This window comes from Pipistrellus kuhlii, unplaced genomic scaffold (assembly GCF_014108245.1).
Source record: "Pipistrellus kuhlii isolate mPipKuh1 unplaced genomic scaffold, mPipKuh1.p scaffold_m20_p_2, whole genome shotgun sequence".
In the NCBI taxonomy this organism is placed as follows: Eukaryota; Metazoa; Chordata; class Mammalia; order Chiroptera; family Vespertilionidae; genus Pipistrellus; species Pipistrellus kuhlii.
In genome coordinates, this window is record NW_023425515.1 from 66,569,591 (window position 1) to 66,589,773 (window position 20,183).

Genomic DNA, 20,183 nt, shown 5'->3' on the forward strand with positions numbered 1-20,183 from the left:
TGGGAGTTGCTGATGATGCCTTACCATAATAGCAGTCAGCAGCTGTATATCACTGCAGGTTGCCCAGGACCAGACCAGAGAGGGTTGGACCTGCATTACCACCATTTGCCCACCATCCAGAACTGGAATATCATTGCTGACATGTACACATAAGGAACTGATTGACATTGAAATTGGGTCTCAAAAGAACTGGTGGCCCAGAAAGAAGCTCACTACTGACTGATTCATATTTCTTTCAGCATAACGATTATTGCTTGTCTCATTTTTTATTTTTATATTTCCAGTAGGACATGATCTCACTAATCTAGGGGAAATGGTGAACAACATAGACTGATGAACAAGAACAGACCCAGAGATAAGGAGCCATAGGTCAGACTGTTTATCCCCATTCTCCTCAAAGGGAGAATGGGGATAAAAGGAAGAGATCAACCAAAGGACTTATGTGCACACATATGAGACTAACTAGTGGTCAAGGACAATAGGGGGATGGGGGCATGAGTGGGGGGGAAATGGGGGGTTGAGGACAAATATGTGATACCTTAATCAATAAAGAAATTAATTAAAAAAAAGAGTTGACTATGCCCATCCCTTCCCATTCCATTGGCATTTGATTGGTAGCTTGACATTAGCCATGATGTCAGAAGGAGAATTTACACTCTGAAAACAATAAAAACTACACTGGAGGGCTTCCAGTCTACTCCCTTATTTGGCAAATATAGAATTGGGATTATTATCAGAATGAGGTCTAGATATCTTGTAATCTATTTATAATCTATAATCTATGAAAGAAAATGTAGATTTTTAACCACACAGACTCCATGTACGATCAAGGCTACAGGACTGATCCTTAGCAAAACAACTTCACCAGGCAGGTCCTCTGCTCCATATTTCTGCTTTTTTCGGGGGTGAGTTCTACTTTCTTGAGTTCTACTTTCTTTCTTTTTTTTTTTTTTTTAAATCTTTATTGTTGAAAGTGTGACATATGTTCCCTTTTTTGCCTATTTTGACCCCTTCTAGCCTGCCTCCTTCCCCATCCCCAGGCCTTGTTTCAAAGCAAATTTTAATTATTCAATTCAATATTATCAACTGTCATCACCATGTTATATATTATATCCTCAGACTCTCATAACTGAAAGTTTGTATCATTTTACCAATATCTCACTATTTCTTAAACTCCCCCAACCAGGCCCAGGCAACCACTATTCTACTTTTTGTTGCTATGAGTGTGGTTTTTTAAAAAAATTCTAACATATAAGTGCTACCATTCAGTATTTGTCTTTCTCTGTCTAGCTTATTTCTCATACCACAGTACCCTCCATATTCAGCCAAGTGTTGCAAATGGTAGAACTACCTTAATTTATTTCAAGGCTGAATGATATAATCTATATGATGTATAATATATAATATACTAGAGGCCCAGTGCACAAAATTCATGCATTGGGGGTGGTGTCCCTCAGCTCAGCCTGTACCCTCTCCAATCTGCGATCCCTCAGCAGTCAGACACAATCCGGGACTGCTGGCTCCTAACCACTTGCCTACCTGCCTGCCTGATTGCCCCTAACTACTCTGCCTGCTAGCCTGCTAGCCCCCAAACTGCACCCTTTCTGGCATGATAATCCCCAACTGTTCCCCCCTGCTGGCCAAATTGCCTCCGATATCCCTCCCTTGCTGGCCCAATCGCCCCCAACTGCCTTTCCCTGTGGGGCTGAAGGGACTGGGGGACTGAGGCTGGATGAAGTTGGATGTTGTGGGGACTGGGTGAGATGGGGTTGAGAGGACTGGGGGACTGAGGCTGGATGAGGCACGGCTAAGGGGACTGGGGGACTGAGGCTGGATGAGGCAGGGCTGAGGGGGCTGGGGGACTGGGCTGAGGGGGGCTGAGATGGGGCTGAGGGGACTGGGCATTGCCATGAGATGGGGCTGTGGGTGCCGCCATCTTCTGAGGGTGTGGCAATTAGCATATTCCCTCTTTATTGGCTGTGGGTGCCACCATCTTGTGAGGGCATGATGGTCAGTTAGCATATTACCTCTTTATTAGATAGGATTATATGTGTGTGTGTGTGTATATATATATATATATATATATATATATATATAGATATAGATATAGATATAGATATAGATATAGATATATAGATTTTATTTATATATATTTTTGCCCATTCACCTGTCAACATACACTTAGGTTTTTTGTTATTGTGATTATGCTGCAATGAATACGGGAGTACAGCTATCTCTTTGAGACTGTGGTTTTGTTTCCTTGGATAAGTACCCAGAAGTAGGGTTGTTGGATGATATGGTAATTCTATTTTTAATTTCTTGGGGAATCTACATGCTGTTTTTTGTACTGGTTGTCTTTTTGATAATAGCTGTTCTAACAGATGTGAGATGATATTTCATTGTGGTTTGATTTGTATTTCCCTGACAATTTGTGATGTTGAATCTCTTTTCACATACTTGCTGGTCATTTAGTATGTTTTCAGGAAAATGTCTAATCAGGACCTGTGCCCATTTTTTAATTGGGTTGTGTGTTGTTTTTTGATACTGAATTATATAAGTTTCTTGTATATTTTGTATATTAATTATTGAGTATGTGGTTTGCAAGTATTTTCCCCCATTTGCCTTTTCATTCTGTTGACAGCTTCCTTTGCTATGCAGAAGTTTTTTATGTTGACTTTACTTTTGTTGTATTTCCTTTGTGTGTCATATCCAAAAAGTAATTGCCAAGACTAATGATAAGGATCTTACCACATGTTATTTTTTTTTTGTGTGTGTGTGTGTGTGTATGTTTTAAAGTTTGACAGGGTCAGGCCTTCTCTTCAAGTCTTTAATACATTTTGAGTTGACTTTTGCTTATGATGCAAGATATGGGTGTCTTGTCTGAATGCCCAGTTTTGCCAAGACTATTGAAGAGAGACTATCCTTTCCCCTTGTGTTTTCTTAGTGCCTTAGTTAATGATTAATGCAGGGTTTACCCATGTGCCCTCTGTTCTGTTCCACTGATCTATGTGTCTGATTTATGATAATACCATACTGTTTTCATTATTATCACTTTGTAATATAGTTTGAAATGAGGATATCAAATGCCTCCAGCTTTGATCTTCCTCAAGATTGTTTTGGTTATATATAGAGTCTTATAGGTTCTACATAAATTTTAGGAATTTTTTAAAACAAAATTCCATTGGAATTTTTACAGGTATTACATTGAGTCTATAGATCACTTTGGGTAGCACGGACATTTAAATAATATTAATTCTTTCAATCCATGAATAGAGAGTATCTTTTGTGCTTTCATTTCACTTTCATCAATTTTTATAGTTTTATGTGTACAGATCTTCCACATTGTGGTTAAATTTATTCCTAGATATTTTTTATGCTATTGTAAATCGACTGTTTTATAACTTCCTTTCCTGACAGTAATTATTGCTATATAGAAATACAACTGATTTCTTGGTATTGATTTGTATCCTGCAACTTTAATGAATTTGTTTGTTACTTCTAATATTGTTTTTTGGTGGAGTCTTCAGTGTTTTCTCTATATAATATATCATCTACAATCAGACAATTTCACTTCTGATTTTCCAACTGGATACTTTAATTTTTTTTTTTCTTGCCTAAATACCCTGGCTAGAACTTCCAGTACTGTGTTGAATAGATATAGCAAGAGTAGACATTTCTCACTTTATAGAAAAAACTTTCAGCTTTTCTCTGAAAGCTTTAAATACAACATTAGCTGTGAGGTTATCATACATGGAATGTTAAGGCACATTCCACCTATATCTAATCTTTTGGAAGTTTTTGTCATGACTGTATGCTGAATTTTATCAAATGCTTTTTTCCCCCTGCATCTCTTGAGATAATCACATGAATTATATCTTTCATTTTGGTTTTCTGGTATACATAACATTTATAAATTTGTCTATGTTGCACCATCATTGAATCCCTGCAATAAATCTCACTTGATCATGGAGTATTATCTCTTAAATGTACTGTGTAATTTTATTGAGAATTTAAAAAAAGTCTATTCTCCCAAATGATATTGGCCTATAATTTTCTTCCTTGTTTGGCTTTGGTATCTTGGTAATTCTAGACTCATAAAGTGAGTTAGGAAGTGTTCCCTACTTTTCTATTTTTTTTTTTAATTTTCAGAAAAAAATGCTATTAATATTTCTTGAAATGTTTTATTGAATTCACCAGTGAAGCTTTCTGGTCCTGGACTTTTGTTTTGTTGGGATTTTTTATTTCTATTTTTATTATTATTGACTTAATCTCCTTACAAGTAATTGGTTTGTTCATATTTTCTATTCAGCCATAATTTAGTCTTAGAGGCTTGTAAGTTTGTAGGAATTTATTTTTTTAACATATGATTATTTGCAGTAGTTTCTTATAGTTATTAGTATTTATTATAAGTCACAACTCTTTTTTTCTGATATTGTCTTCTCTTTTATTTTCTTAGTCTAGCTAAACTTTTGTCAATTTTGTTTATCTTTTAAAAAAAACAGCTTTTGGTTTCATTGATATTTTCTATTGAGCTTCTACTCTCTATTTCATTTATTTCTACCTTGGTCTTTGATTTTTTCTTTGACCAAATTGGTTGTTCAGGAGCAGGCTGTTCATTTCCACATAATTGTGAATTTTCAAGTTTTTCTCTTGTAACTAATTTCTACTTTTATACCACTGTAGTAGGGGAAGATGCTTGATATAATTTCATTATTCTTTAAAGTTTAATAGCCTATCATATATTCCTACGTTCTATGATCCTTTCTTTTGCTTGAACTAGTCTGCTGTTGAACCTCTTCATAATTTTTTTTCCAGTTCAGTTACTGTATTCGTCAATTTTATTTACATTTAATAGTTTTTAATATCTTTTCCTTGCTGAAATTTTCACTTTATTTATATATTGGTCTTCTTACCTCAGTGGGTATCTTTATGATTGCTATTCTGAACTCTATTGTGTAAATCATTTCTGTTTAATTAAGGTCAGTTTCTGGAGACATATTATTCTTTTGTTTGGAAGATGTTCCCTTGTTTCTTTATTTTATTTAACTATCTGTTTAGGTTTCTGCCTATCTCTCTAACTTGAGAGCTGTCAGGGGTCTTCAAACTACGGCCCGCAGGCCACATGCGGCCCGCAGAGGAGTCTGATCCGGCCCGCCAGGTTTTTTGGGCAGTGAGCGCAGCCGAGGTGTTACAGTAGGAATTAGTAGTTCATATAGTCCGGCCCTCCAGCTCTCTGAGGGACCATGATCTGGCCCCCACTTTAAAAAGTTTGAGGACGCCTGATAGATGAACCTTGCCAATCAGCCCCACCCAGCTCAAACCTATGTGATTGTCTAAGCAGCTGTCTTTGTATATGAGTGGCTCTCAGAAGCTGAGAATGTATCAAGACCTGTTGGTTTCCTACAGGCATAGAAAACACCCATATGCCTGTTCAGGCACCAGGATGACTACTGATTGCTTGCCCCAGCAATGTAGGCTAATTAGAAGCTCAACTTCCAAGTAGCACAGCTGGGAAAATCAGGATGTTAGATATGCAGTCTAGCTCCTATCAGTGAGGAGCTGGGTATTTTTTGTCTATTCCCTCTGCATTGAGCCAGAGGGAATAGTCTCTGAAATTGCTTATGCACCCAAATAGAACTGCCTCTTTGTTTTCTGTGGTCCCTGGGGACTCATGAATGTTAATCCTTTATCAGCTCCTAGCACTAGGTGATTTGGGAGCTAATAACAGTTGGATGACAGCCATAAAAGTTGGGGTGCTCCATATGTTAATAAGCTCCTTTCAGGGAGAAACTGAACGCTGGTATTATTGCTAGAGCAAGCTGGGGGGGAAATTGGGAGGGATGAACTCACCAGTTCTATCAGGCTCCTGGGAGGATCACAGTGAGCACATGAAGTTATTAGAAGCCAGAACCTCAGACAGCAGCTGGGAACATATGCAAATTCTTCCCAAGGAAAAACTGGGACACAGGCATTGTTGTGAGCTCTCTCTGTGCTATTCCCTGAGGGAATAGCTGACAAAAGTGTTCACCCCTTTGAAGACTGCTTTTTAAAAATTTAATATGTGAGGGCCCAGGCTTTTTAGCTATCAGAGGTAGGTGATTTGAAGGCCTGTCTCTCAGATGGTTGCCTCAAAATTAGAGGACTAGATGTGTGGACAAGCTCCTTTCAGGGAGAAGCTGGGTTCTTGGTTTTACTGTTAGAGTGATTCAGAAGGGGAAGGCAGGGAAGTGCACATGGCTCTTTCAGACTCCTGGGAGGATCACAGTCAGCATCCAGATGTACTCTAATTAGAAGTTGGGCCTTCAAGTAGCAGTGTATAAAGTATGTAGTCAAATTCCTTCCAGGAAAAGACTGAGGGTGGGCATTCTGCCTGATGCCCTCTGCACTGAGCCCCAGGGAGATTGCCACAGACAGTTCTTGCATGCAATGCTCCTTTGTTTGCTATGGTTCTGTTGGACTCACCAATGCCAGCCCCATTCGCTTTCAGAGCTAGGTAATTTGGGGGTCCATCTCTTGGACGATAGCCTTAAAAGTTGGGGTTTCATAAGAATGGGCCAAATTTCTTGCTCTACAAGGAGCAGCTTGGGGGTAGGATTTTTCTCCTGATTTGATCACACTATGGTAGGGGTGGGTTTTTTGGTGAGCATGTGTCTTAGCCTTTCCAGCCTGTTTTGATGTGGCTTTTTCTCAGTTGCCTGATATGTAGGAATCACTTGGCTAGTTTTCGTATTTCTCTCAGAGGCAATTGCTATGTGAAGCTGTATATTATATTTGGTGCATCTGTGAAAGGAGGGAAATTCAAGAGCCTCCTAAGTCACTATTGGGTGGCATCCAGATTTCCATTTCTGATAAAAACTGAGAAAAGGACTTACACAACCTCATATTCATCATCCTATCAGTTAAATTGGGAAGGTGAAAACCCTATTTTCCAGACTACCTTCAACTTAGATTTTTTAAAAATCTAAATTAGATTCTACTTGTTAGATGGACTGGTTTAAGATTTGGAAGGCTTAAGAGAAGCAATGTTTAAATGTCATCTCTTTCTGTGTTAAGAGATAGTTTCCATGACAGCTTTTTATTTCCAATTTTACAAAGCCTGAATCAGGGCCCCAGGGTGTTCTCAAACTCCTAACTCTAGCATTTGCCTGAGGTAAAAAATGATGCTCCTGTGAGTCAGTCCCATATGTATCTGGAAATCATTTCACTAGACCAAACCTAAAACATTCTCATGAAGCTCTTCAAATGATGTTCTACCACCTAATATTCTGTATTAAAATTTATCTTCTGAACATAAATGGTTTCTTTTAACAACACTGATAAAATATTTGAAGCAAGAAGTTGACACTTCAGATGAACATCTGGGATTGTCTCAACTGGTTTGGAGTAAAAGCAGTAATGATAGTGTAATATGATTGAAAAACGAAGTACAAAAAATACCCTGCATGAAGTGACAAAAAAGTTACTTAAATCACCATACAATATCACCTAGAATAAAGGCTGGGCTTTGTTAGAAAAACAGGTTTCTAACATGGGCTTTGGTAAAGAGAAAGAACAAGATAAAAAGGACAAGATAGAGACTATAAAGCTTGTACTTAAACAAGATATGCACTAAGAAGGGAGAGAAGAAGGGGGAGGAGAAGGGGGAGGAGGAGGAAAAGAGGAAGGAAGGAAGAGAAGAAGGGAAAAAGATGATAGATGGAACAAAGGATAGGGAAGGAAAGAGGAAGGGAACTTTGACAAAAATGATGAAATTTTTCCATTTTTAGCTTGAAGTATTGTCAAGAACCAGGGCTGCCCTAAAATGATCTCTTATCAGGACAATATACTAAAACTGAAAGGCAGAGTTTGGATAGGCTACAATATATATATATATATATATATATATATATATATATATATATATATATATATGCAAGCACACTGTATCAAGTCTCTTTGTAATTTAGGGCAATTTTCAGGGAAAAATTGGAATCTCACAACGGGGATGAATGTACTTAGGTAGATTAAAAGGAATCTGGGTTTTCTGGCCCACCAAATCTATTAATCCTCCCATGTCCACAGAAGACCTCTTATCTCTGTCTTATGAGGCTAATTCTATGTTGTTTGAGATCCTGTAAGTCCTCACATGAGGTACTTACCTTGCAAGCAAAACCCAACTGTTTTCATGACACTGCCCTAAACTTACTGCATCCTGACTAAGAATAGAGTCACACCCCATATGTCCAAGGGTCAAAAACAAAATCAATCATGGGATGCAATAGTTTGACAGCCAACATTTTCAAGGCTTTGCTACTTTCTGTGTAATCACACTGAAGAATATGTGTGAAAATATATTCCAGTGTCTAAGTAGAAAAGAAGGAGCACATTTTTCAGTTAGGTCAAGTTTAACAATGTGTGTACATTTTCCAGAGAGGTGGAATTCAGTATGCCAGCAGGAGTACCTGGGAGTGCTTCTGACTCAAGACTGGCTTACACTGACTGATATAAACAATCCAGAAAATCCTTAGCACACTATAGAAAGAGGAATATAAAGACTTAGGAAGATAGGGATGATGGAGTACATTATTATACTAGTATACAGCTTACTCCTCCAAACTCTAATTATGTCTGTGGGAGGACCCAGAGAACATACTTGTCACCAAAGCCCTGAAAAACTCATAAGTGAGAAACATACCAGGTTATTATAAAGCTCTATAGAGGTTATGTAAGCCTATATTAAAGTAGGAAATCCTGCCATTTAAACGGTCTGACTTATTTCACTGAGTGATGGGTCCCAGAAAAAGAAGCGTTATGGTTAATTTTGTGTGTCAGGTTCAGTAGGATATAGAACTTAGCTATTCAATTAAACCTTAATCTTGTTGCTATGAAGGTATTTTGTAAATGAAGCTAACATTTATAACCAGGTGACTGTAAGTGAAGGACATTACCTTTCATAATCTGGAGGAACCTCACTTTATCAGTTGTAAGCCTTAAAAGCAAAACTAGAGGATCATGAAGACACCAAGATGACAATATATGTCATTCCTGACTTTGCTTCCCCTCACAAAAACAAACAAACCAACTAAAAACTATTCAAGAACAAAACACCATGGAGAGAACCCTAGAACACAGGGAGAGGCTGAAGTAACCCATGCACTGCAGTGACCAGGAAGAACGGAAGGTAAGAGAAGTGGCCACATGTTGATGGCATTGCCCCTTTCCAAGGCCAGCACGGAGCCACACACGAGGATCCCCTGATCCTCCAGTGAGAAAAAAGAACCATGTGGAAGGGGACAACCAGCCCCTGTAGCATTGTGGGTCACTTTGTGGAAGTCCCTAATCTGATATCACCGCTGGGAATTATAGGAGAATCTTCTGGGCTCAACCACTGGAAATCTATGATGCAGAAAGGAGAGGGTCTTGCAATAATTAACACATGGATCTTGGCAGACCAAGTTCATACCCACAGTGCCCGGGGAGTAGTTCTAAGCAATAGCATAATTAGAGTTTAGATGAATAAGCTGTATATAATACTCTACTCCATCACCCCTAGCCTCCTAAATCTTTATATTCCTCTTTCTATAGTATTCTAAGGATTTTCCAGATTGTTTATCTGCAGAACCAAGACAGGGGTGCCCTCTGATTTGGAAACTTAGCTGGAGTGCATATCTGTCTAACTCAGATCCTCAAAGGAGGAGTTTTGCTGACCCTTGAGCCTGGTTTGCCTATGATCATGCAAGGAGTTGAGTCACAGCCCCACTCAGCCTATCAGCCTAAAGGCTGGTGACAACTTCTAAATGTGATGGAGCTTACACCAAAGTGTGGCAGGCAGAGCTGATAGCCCTCAGAGAAAAGCCAGTACTGGGTGTGAGGAGTTTCCCTGTTACACATAGGCAGGTGGTTTCATTATACCCAGCCTCTCCCACCAGGGAGCCTGTTAAGAACATTGAAAGTTGCCTGGGTGACCCCTCCCCTTCCTGCCCAGGCATAGGAGCTGACATATAATCCCACCTGCTGTGGCTCCTCTCTGCACCCCAACAGGACTGGCCAGAACACCTAGTTTCTATCCAAGTGTCCTTAGCCAGTGGTACACTCTTCTCTTCCCCCAAGTGTGAACAGTTGCCTCACTCCCCAAATAGAACATAATAACTGGCCCCATGTGCCCAGTGAAATTACTAGCAGACATGCCCAGAAACCTAAACTGAGCTGACTGGTGAAGGAAAAGGAAACTGATTACTCAAACACAGAGATAACAATATAAGAAAGCAAATATATATAGATATATATCACACCCCCAAAATAAGTAAATATGATATCACTAATGATAACTAATTAAGCTCTAATAACTAAGTTTAAAGAAATGGATATATGAACACTCATGCAAAGAAATCAGAATAATCATCTTTAAAAAGTTTGGTGAATTACAGGGACACACAGACAACTAAAATGTTCTGTACCCGAAGCTACACTGTGTTCTAGTAAAAAGCCTGCTCAGATTGGCCAGAGTCAGAGAGGGGGTCTATTAAAAAAAGAACTGGTGTTGTCTCGGAAGTGGGGGGTAAGTCTTATACAGCGAATATAGGCCTAAACCTATGTTTTAACTGTAAAATTAGGGGGTCGTCTTATACGCCAGAAAATATGGTGCGTGTGTGTGTGTGTGTGTGTGTGTGTGTGTGTGTGTATTTAAATTCATAAAAAAAGAAGTTCAGTAAAACAAAGGAAACCATTAAATGGTTCAAGGAAACCCTTGTGCACTATTGGTAGGATTAAAAATTAGTACAGCTACTATGAAAAACAATATGGTGGACCCTCAAAAACTAAAAATAGAATTACGATATAATTCATCAACTCCACTTCTGGGGATATCCAAAAGCAATGAAAACACTAACTATAAAAGATATCTGCATCCCCATGTTCATAGCAACATTACTTTACAGTAGTCAAAACATGGGCACACCCTGAGTGGCCATCAGTGAATGATTAAAGAAGTTGTGGGAAAATATATACAATAGAATGTTGTTTAGCTCTAAAAAAAAAATGAATTCCTACCATTTGCAACAACATGAATGGACCTTAAAAGCATTATACTAAGTGAAATAGGTCAGACAGAGAAAGATATCTCACTTATATGTGGGAATTAAAACAATACAAAAACTCATAAAAAGAGAGAATAGGCTTGTAGTTGGTTACCAGAGATGGAGAGTGACAGGTAGGAATTGAAGGAAGGTCATTAAAAGGTACAAACTTCAAGTTATAAGAAAAATCAGTAATAGAGATTAAGTGTACTATATAATGACTGTTGCTAGCACTGCTGTATGATGCATAGAAATATTAAAAGTGAATCCTAAGAATTCTGATTACAATGCAAAATTTATTTTTTTATATTTCTTTCATTTATATTGTATCTATGTAAGATGAAGTTAGCTGAAATGATTGTGCTAAAAATTTCACAATACATATAAATCAGTACTTCATTTCTCAATGAAACTGGAAAACAATTAAGAAAGCAAAACTACGGTCTCTGAGTTAGAAAACAATTCAACCAATGGACTGCAGTGAGTTCTTGCTTAAGAGGTGCCAGCCTGCGGCCTGCCCTGCAGACATCAGACTTTCCACCACCGGGGTCATGGAAGCCAATTCCTTGAAATCTCTTTGGCTTCTCTCCTTCCTGATTCTGGTAGAAAGGTGACAAATGACAGCACTGATCAATAGGCATGGCTTCTGTCATGGAAATTAGGCCCCTTTGTTAATCAAGATGCTTTGATAATTAGAAATTACTAGCAGTGGCTTAAAATATCTGGGCAGAGGACCATTGCCCTATAGATTTTTGTAAAAGCAAATGAAAAAACTATCAAATTATAGGTCTGGTTGATGTACATGATAGAAGAGGTCATTGAGAGAATGTGATCATCAGTTGACCTGTGAGCTGGACCCAGGCAATCTAAAGCTCGTCACTCCCTCCCCTATCCTTAAAATGTGTACTCGCAGGGACTGATGAAGCTCCCGAGTTTGCAAACTTACAGTATACTTAATTTCAATCACTATCACTATGATGAAATGTCATTGCCTTCATCCAATTCCCAGGCCCGTTTTACATAGACTGATTTAGCTAGAGTTTTCAATCTAGAGATAATATGTATATGTGATATTGTCACAGTATGTAATATGAAGTTTCTTTATGGTTTTCCCCAAAAGGTCCTACATCTCTTTACTCCAAGAAAACTGATGAGTTACCATCAACTGGGAAAGGGCAATCAATACTCAAGGAGCTGATTCTGGGTGTCAGAATGCCACTGTGAGACAAGTCATAATGAAGGCTTAGGCCATGGGATCAGGCAGTAATGGAATTTCAGCCTGGGTGAATTTGCAGATACATGCTGATACTATTTTTCCATGTTTCTGAATGTATTGTATAATTGGTGTGTGTGTGTGTATATATATATATATATATATATATATATATATATATATATATATATAAACTATAACTAGCATTTTCCTGATGAATGGAATGGATTCTATTGAGATAGAAATAATATATTTGAAGCCCCTGAAGTAATCCTTATTTACAAAATACATTACTGAATCCTTAGGAAAATTTCAGAAATGAGGAACTATGTCAAAGTTCTGAGAATAAATGAAGCTGATGCTATGGGTTAAACTGTCTTCCAACCACCCAAAAGATATATTGATATTCCAACATTCTGTACCTCAGGTAGTAACCTTGGTTGGACACATGGCTTTTGCAGATATAATTAGTTAAATTATGATGAGGTCATACTGGCATGACCTATGTAATCAATGTTGAGCCTCAGCCTACGAACCAGGAGGGCATGGTCTGATTCCTAGTCAGGGCACATGCCCAGATTTTGGGCACAATCCCCAGTAGGGAGTGTGCAGGAAGCAGCTAATCAATGATTCTCTCTCCTCATTGATGTTTCTCTCGCTCTCTCCCAGGTTAAGACAGAGAGGCTCACAGAGGTACAAAGCCATGTGACTATGTAGGTAGAACTGGGGTGATTCAAATGCCAAGCTTAGAAGTGTCCAGGACCAATGGCCACCATGGAAAGGTAAGGAGAGGCAAAGAAGATTCCCCTCTACAGCTTTCAGAGGATGCATGGCCCTATCACCATCTTGATTTTGGACTTTTGGCCTTCAATACTGTGAGACAAAAATTTCCTGATGTTTATTGCCACCCAGTTTGTGGTACCTTGTTACATCAGCCCAAAAAAACTGATACAGGTGGTATTTCTTCTCTTCTCCATTTCTGAAAACTTAGATGGGTTTTAGGGAGTGACACGAGTATTTCAACATGGCAGGTGGGAAGGTCAACTGTAGAAGACTTACTATTATGGGTACTTGACTAGTGCCCTAATGACTAATACAAAGTTTGTGAGATGGCAAATTATTTTTATAACTAGAGGCCCAGTGCATAAACTTGTGCACAGGTGGGGTCCCTAAGCCTGGCAGACAATCAGGGCAGATTGGGGCTGTGGGAGTTTGGCTGGCCATGGGAGGTTGGCTGTGGGAGTGCACTGACCACCAGGTGTAGCTCCTGTGTTGAGCATCTGCCCGCAGTGGTCAGTGCACGTCATAGAAATGGGTCATTTTGTCATTTGGTTGCTTAGGCTAAATATATATATATATATATATATATATATATATATATATATATATATATATATATATAAAACCAAGGCTATCAGAATCCATTTTCTTTCACCTCGAAGAGCCAATAGTATTTTTTACAATCTTAGTTCCCTCTATATTAACTTTCTGGTTCTCTATCATAATTAAGTGCACAGGAATATTGGTCACCTCACATTTCCACAGAACATTACACTGTCCACTACATTAAAGACATCATGCATATTGGACCTGGTGAGCATAATATGCATAATATCTTGGGAAGAAAAATGAATGCAAGATAATGGAATATAAACCTCAAGAAAATTCATGGACATGCCAGTTCCATGAAGTTTCTGGATGTCCAATTTTCAGGCATGTAATATCCTTCAAAGGAATGACAAGTGCTACACTTTGTCCTACCAACCACAGGGAAAAAGTTCAACATTTAGTGGGTCTCTTTGATTTTGGATGCAATATGAATCCAATATTCGGATGTGCTACTCTGACCATTTACCAAATAACCTATAGAACTTTTCTTTTTGGCACAAAAAAAAACAAAGTTTATTATACTCATAGGTCCTAGAAAAAGGGGTCGCTGCATGCCACACAGAGTCGCAGGGGAGCACCAGGTTTTGATGCTTTAAATATGATCTATAGAAGGCTCCCCTGCTGTCCTAGGTTGCATTGCAAGTGCTCTGTCACTTAAGCCTTAGCTTCCAGCTGATCTAAAAGTGCTTAAATTTCCTGTAGGCTCCTGGAATGCTAAATGGAGCCTGCCACAAATGTCTGCCTGACTGTTTCAGAATTTTGAACAAGAGGATGCTCTTTTCAGCAACCACGCTCCATTTGAGAAATAGCTCTGAAGTATGGTTTGTCCTAGAGACTGTGGAAGTCAGTCACCATAGGATGAGTGACCAGAAACGTGAACCACCTGTCTTACATTTCTGGGCATGTGTGACAACAGCCATTATTTAATGGGCGGGGTATATACGACATTGGGCTTGAGAAGCTCCTAATGGCACAAGAAATTTGCATAAGCAGGTGATTGAGTCTCACAGTGCACTTAAGCCACTGATTTCTCTCTCTTGACCTGCATTTTGGGTTACATGAAAAAGTTCCCTACGATAGGTTGACTAAAGAATAAAAATTGGCCAGCTGCTTTATCAATGCTTTCTTAAAAGATTGGTCCCTGTATTGTTTTATCTCCTGGCAGAGTTGCCTGACATGGGGCCTGTTTATAATTTAAATGTAGTAAATATCATCTCTGAACTCTAATGTAAGCCATAGAGCACATCTATAAACAGACTCATAATTAATTTATGCTTTAAAGTTTTAAAGATCATATTTTGATTTTGTTTGATTCTATAATTGAAGATGAGGAATCTGAAGTCATGCACTTGACTTCACAGACCACTCATAAGGCTGAAGGAGTCAGAGACACATGGGAGGATACCAAAAATACTTTTATTTTAGAATAAAAATCTGGAATCAAAATGCAAAATAAAAATTGAAAGCAAAACATAGAGAGGGAGGCACAAGTCAAAAGCAATGCCACAGATGTCCTAAGCACACAAGGTCAACGTGGCAGATTTGCAGTTGTCTTGAGAGTACAATATATGAGGGATCTTCATGGCAGGTAGTGAGGGTTGATTGGGAGGGGAAAACATATAGAAAGAACTTAAAGGCAGGTTTTTCAGAAAAAAACAAGCAGACAAGTATTTGAAAATGGGAGCGAGGTTGTATATTATGTTTTACCTAATAAAGAGAATACACAGGAAAGTATTCAAATTTTCCCCAAAGAACTGAATTTTTAAATTTCTTTAAAATATGATGAATTTTTAAATCTGGAATGATAATATTTGAAATACATAAAAGCGAAGCCACTCTGATTAACTAGAAGAGATGATGGAAACTGAGAGGTCTCTTGTCTTGGCCTGCTCCTTACCCTGAAGCTGTCACTCTTTGAAAACCACCCCTCTCTATCCAAGTTTTTACTAGAACAAGATCACTGTTGCATTTTAAAAAAAATAATATTGACTTAAAATGGAAGACAACCTAAGTTTTCCAAAAAATGTATTTGAAAATGGTAAAAACTGTAGTTGTAAATTCTCCTTCTGTAGCTTTGACAACTTTTGTAGTTATAAGTCTCTTGACTCATTTTTCACAGTTTCAAAATTGTCTCTGTGAGATTCCACAAGCACAGAGTAAGGTGAATGCTTGAAATGGGAATAAAGTGCTTGTTTCCCAATTAGGTCTGGGCTCCATAGAAACTTAACAGTCTTGTCCTACCCCTTGCTTAAAGAAAGAATCAATACTTTAGTATAATCTAAAATGTTTTTAAGATGTGGTAAGATTAAATTTACTTTGGGGTGGGGGGGGGGAAGAGGCTGTTAGAAAAAGTTTTGTGGGAAAAGAAGAAGAGGATTGCATTTTCACACCACACAAAACACTTAATGTAATTCTCCATTAGCTCTCTTACTTCTCTTTTCAGAGTTCTAATTCTTCTCTCTCTTTTCCCAGAACTGTTTTTCCAGCTCTCATGGCTTCAGTTTTCCATACCACTCTTACCCTCAGGTCTTGTTATAATTCTTCCTTTTCTTTTTCCTTAGGTTCAGAGCAATTTAACAGTAATTCTCAGGCTCACCATTTACTTAAAGAATACAAGCTCTCTATTATCCATTCATCTGAGAAGTCAGTAAATAGTTGAGATTTTGTTATAATTTTTCTATGATATTTTAAACCTAGTTAGCTTTACATAACTAATGGAGCAAATCTTCTTTGACATCAAGTTATTATTTCTCTTTCCTTCATTAAGTATAAAGTTTATCGCCCTAGCACTACCTTTAGCCTCTCCATGGCATATTATGGCAAACTTTCTAATCCTATATAATAAAACGCTAATATGCAAATTGATCAAATGGTGGAATGACCTGTGTAGAATGACCTGTGGAATGACCGAGTAGGGCAGCTCCTGCATTGAGCATCTGCCCCCCCAAGAGGGAAGCCACCATCGGTGGCAATTGGGAGGCGTGGCTGGTCAGCAGGCTGTGCCCGGATGCCAGTCAAGGTGGCAGCTAGTAGGGGTCCCCTGATCACCCTGCCCACCAGTATCCCCACAGATCAACCCTGATTGCCGTCCAGGCCTAGGGACTCTACCCTATATATTGGGAATAGTCCCTTAGATTTAAAAATTAAAACCTGGCAAGGCTACTCTAACACTGAGAAAACAGGATGCTGCAGCATGGACATGCATGAACCCTGGCTTGCAAATTTTTTGGTCATCCCTGAATTTGACACTTATAACTGTGTGACAAAGCCAACTATTTAACTTACAAAACGGCTTCTGTTTTTCTACCCATAAAATGGGGGAAATGGTACTACTGCCTCAGAGGGATCATGTTATGTACTACTTTTTATAATCAGGGGAAAAATAAAGGAGCTTCCCATACAACAGCAAGATGCCTTTCACATGTATGGAAAGTATGGTCACTGGTGCATGCAGTATCCTGGATTGCAAGAGGGATGTCCGACTGTCTGGGGCGGGGGGGTGTTAGCCTAAATCGGCAGTCAGACGTCCCCCAAGGGGTCCCAGATTGCGAGAAAGTGTAGGCTGGGTTGAGGGACCCCTTGCGTGAATCTCGTAAACTAGGCTCTAGTATTATTAGTCAGGGAAGACTAGATTAAGTTGCAGTAACAAAGAAATCCAAAATCTCAGCAACAGAAAAACATGTAAATATATGACTTGCTCATTCCATAGACCCATGTGGGTCAGCTAGAGTTTTGTGCCTTTCACCACACCTTTCAGAACCCAGTCTGATGAAGCAACCACCATTTAAAAACATTGGTGGTTATCCTAGCAAAAGAGAGAGAGAGAGAGCGAGCTCTGTGAGGTGTGGCAGCAATAATTGACTACTTAGGCTCAAAAGTGATCTATATCTTCTTCCATAACTCAGCACCCATCCACAGAGGGGCCAAAGACACATTGTTCCATGTGCCCAGAAGGTGGGAAGCCAAAAATATTTGTACATATAACTAATAATGACCACAGCATATTAGTAACTTCTCAATACACCTCTCATTTTTCAACCCACAAAATGAGCAATGTAGTGTTAACATTTGGGCACTATTTGTCCCTTTTCCATTGATTTTATTTCTTGCAAAGATGCATTGCAAAAACAGCATTTTGTACTCTAGCATCCATATACTGCCCTTTTTCTATTCTTAACTTCCAGTTCCCTTTTTCTAAGTATAACCAATAAAATATTTTATCCATGCTATAGGGTAGCCTGAGGTTGAAATGTGGGATTTTACCAGATTAACTCTCAAAGGTGGTTTAAAAGTTTTCTATATGAGAATTGTTAGAGAATAGCCAGCAGGTTCTCAGTCTGCTTCAGTTAATTATTCCAAGATTTAATAAGGGCTAGCCAGATAGAGATTTATGATGGGTGGAAACCAAAATTAATTTTTGTCAATGGCATCATTTACTTTGACAGGGGCAGTAATTCATGACTGGATTATAGTTGTTTAAACTTTTCTTTTTCCCTCCTTCCTACTTATATTTGAGGTGAGTGGTGTCTGGTATCTAATTCATTCATTTTTTTTCAGAATCTCTAATATTGATTTGCACATAGTAGGTGGTTTCTAATTTTTAGTTAAATCGTGATGAGACGCTAATTCATCACTTCTTCAGAATGTTAAAATAGGCTAGCAGAAGCAAAGACTTATGTTTTGTTTTTGCAGAAATTGCTTGTTTATTCATAGTTATAGTTAATACTATGCAGTATCTAAAACACATTCTTATACACTTTTATACTTAATTCTCACACCAAATTTATAAGCATGTATTGTTTTCCCAAATTTTAAAGTGCAGGAACAGGTTCTCAGAAAAATTACTTTCCTAGTTATGACAATGGATTGTCAATAGAAGCCAGCAACAGAAACTCATTTTTTTTTTTTGGATATATTTTTTTTCCATTAACAACCCATTTGCTATAATTCTTGAAGCCAGGTATGTTAGTTAGGATCACATTCAGCTGCATATACCAACAGCAATAGCCAGAACTGGATAGAAGTCTTTTACTTATGCTTCTACCTGGAGATGAGCACTCTTGAGTTGCCATGGTGACTCTATGAATTCATTAAGGATCAGGCTCCTCTCTTTCTTCCTCACCATCCTAGCACAGGGCTCCTGTCATTAATATCAATTTGTGTTCCAAAAGGACTGTTGGTTTCCCAGTTTCCAACCATCACCTCCCAGGTGAAGGCTACCGAGAGAACTGCAGAATGCTACTGAACACGAGTACTTTCGATGGAGTCAGCTCTTTTTAAGCAAAAGTCCCCACAACAATTTCATCCAGCACTTTGTATGACTCTATAAGGGTGGCTGGGAGATCTGGGGGACATTGTTGTTAATTATGAAAGGCAATGAGCTCAACGTATAACTTATGCATTAATTACTAAGGAGGATGGGAAGAATGGATACTACATAGGTCAATGGCAGTTCCAGTTGGGTACCTGATTACTATTTGAATTCTCTCTCCATCTTCAATCTTTGGTTAATAATTAACTAAAAGAACGATTATGAAATTGATGGGATCACATTTTATCAAATATGAGGCATAGCCCTCTCCACATACCTTTCACAAAAGGTGTCCTATCATCAAGAGAATCACTAAAATTGATTAGAATTTTGCTTGTTGTTTCTTGTCAACTGTCATAATAGCCCCTGATTCTGTTTTCCTTGGTGTATCATTGATGATCTATGAATGGTGCCTCCCTGTGCACACTTTGACTCAACTCATTTATTCATTAACTTATTATTCTTCCCTTTGCTCAATGTTTCTAAAACACTTATTACATGCTTAAAACCAAGTACTATACTGGGCCCTGAGATTACATGAGAGAACCATGCCACTGCTTTCTTGGATCCTGTATTATTTTAGGGACAGTATGATAGAAAAAATAAGCAAATTAATTTTTTAAAATGCACCAAAGTGATAAGTGTGAAGGGAAATGGAGCAGAGAATGGGACTGGTGGCTTCCCTGTGGGGAGTGGGGAACATATTAGAACCCACAGTCACCTATCAGAGACCTTCTTTGACACTGAAGGCTGCTTAATAGAAGCAGGGAGCCCATATGCATACCTGGAGGAAGGATATCTCAGACAGGGTGGGACTCAGGATTAAGCTACTCTCTCAGACCACATATCTGATCCAGTGACTGGATTTTTGAGTCACTAGATCACCTGGTCACCAACATAATTCTATTTACCTGCCTGTTAAATGTCTACAAGTGTCTCTGTGGCCAGGCTAAGTGCCCTGCCACCATGACACATTTGTCACTGCTGGGCTTGCTTGCACCTTTCTAGCATGCCAGCAGTCACCTGCAATCTTTCTCTATGCTCCTGTACCTCCATGCTCCACCTGTTCACCCCAGCCAGTGGCTGAGTCTACCCCATGAATCTATCTCTGCCCAAAGTATCTGTTAACTTTCTGATTGTAATTCTCTCTCTACCACTTTGCAAACTCCCATAACCTGGTTTTGTCCTCAGGTGGGCCTCTTGGATAAAGCACAGT

General features: G+C 38.7%; 1 long non-coding RNA gene across 1 annotated transcript in view; it reads left to right on the forward strand.

Moving 5' to 3' along the window:
* The window catches only part of LOC118723634, a 31,460-nt gene extending 12,569 nt beyond the window's left edge, over window positions 1–18,891 (forward strand). The window contains exons 2-5 of the long non-coding RNA XR_004989332.2: window positions 9,257–9,262; window positions 11,878–11,892; window positions 14,046–14,056; window positions 18,881–18,891. This is a non-coding gene — a long non-coding RNA (uncharacterized LOC118723634). The remainder of the gene's footprint in view (window positions 1–9,256; window positions 9,263–11,877; window positions 11,893–14,045; window positions 14,057–18,880) is intronic.
* Window positions 18,892–20,183: the final 1,292 nt, after the last annotated feature.